A 1,587-nucleotide genomic window follows, 5' to 3' on the forward strand; every position below is an offset into this window, starting at 1 on the left:
CTCCTCAGTGTATATCCAGCAAATGTACTGTGAGTTTTTGTTTCACAATAGCATAACTGGGACCACCACAGTTTATACTTCTGCATTCAGAAACTGCCTAGAAATGCATGTATGTAACAAGGAAAGTTTTAGGGGACAGTCCCTCTACAACTGCCAGATATAAGGAGAAATAATAACCTGAAAATGAGTTGGTCAGTCGAGTATGAGATGTGTGCTCTTTTGAGAGTTGGATTACTGTCATTCAGAAATGCCAGTTCTGGACCAGTCATGGTTGGAGAATGACACAGCTATCTAGCAATCCACTGAGAATAACATTAATCCATTAACTGGCTTCATCCTTAGGACTCTTGTGATGTAAATCAATTGTATTAGCTTTAATTATATATCCTGTCATAATTTTTATATTTGAGAGAGGGAGTAGCTGTACCCATGCCACACCACCCCCACTAAATCCAGTACATCCTGTTCTATTTTTTTAAATCTTTTCAAGGTGAGCTCACACTTTTTAAATCTGCCCTTAAGTTCTGAGAGTTACAGCCTTGGATTCTGCCCTGTCTGACATGTCTCACTTAGGGAGGAATTTCCTCTTCCATGCAAATGCAGCTCTGTGGGTCTGTACATGGAGGTCTGACCCTATTCTCTGCTCCAGTTGTGTCCAGGGGTAGTGCAGTAGCTGCTCTGTACATGACGTTCTTTCACTCTGTTCTGGGACCTGTTGAGTCTAAAGCCTGCTGAAGGCTAGGAAGCAACAGTTCTGGCTGTTGTGGACATTGACATCTTGTTTCTTCTGGTCTAATGTGGAAGAAAAAGTACCAGGAGCTGCAGGGGAGGACATCTAATATTGTATTAATCCTTTTACCTCATGAAAAGGAACATCTACAGGATGGTGAGAAGCTTTTTGCTAGTGAGCAGAAGGATGACTCTCCCTTGTCAAGACTAAGCTCCCAAAAGCTAAGGTGGTTACAAAACACCACTGGTCCAGCTTCACCAAGAGCCATGCTCTGCCTCTCACAATGAGCACTTTCTTCCACATGAATCGTTTCATGGAAACTGAAGGACTGCTCTGGAACGGAATCCTATGCAGCAAACTCGGATTCAGTAATTAAGTCTCAAACTTTGTGCTGCAAAAATCTTTCAGTGATGAATAACAAAGGGGAAGAAGATTTTATTTTACACGAGACACTTGGCTGGCAGCAGTTGTAGGACGTGGTCCAAACCCACTGCATGTCAATGGCTATCTTTCTGTTCACTTCAGCAGAGATGACCTACAGGGTGCTTTGTTATGGTTCATCCTTATTAGTCAAGTTTAGTCTGCCACTGCTTAGGGCCCAGCTCTATTGTACAGGCACAAAGGAGTTGTTGGGCAGAGGAGAGTTTATGCACTAAACAGAGACATCAACAGAGCAGCTAATCATTATACCTTCCCACTGATGGGAATGGGGCAACAAGAGAGAGGGAGAGGGGAAAAATAAAAGCTTTGAGCCTGGTATGGAATAAAAGAGAAGGCCAAAGAAGACATCCACCAGTGCTGACATTCCCCTGTGATGGCTAATGAGTGGTTTGTCTCAGCAGTTGCTGGCCAATTCC

The sequence above is a fragment of the Acanthisitta chloris genome, unplaced genomic scaffold, assembly GCF_000695815.1.
Source record: "Acanthisitta chloris isolate BGI_N310 unplaced genomic scaffold, ASM69581v1 scaffold10538, whole genome shotgun sequence".
Taxonomy (NCBI): domain Eukaryota; kingdom Metazoa; phylum Chordata; class Aves; order Passeriformes; family Acanthisittidae; genus Acanthisitta; species Acanthisitta chloris.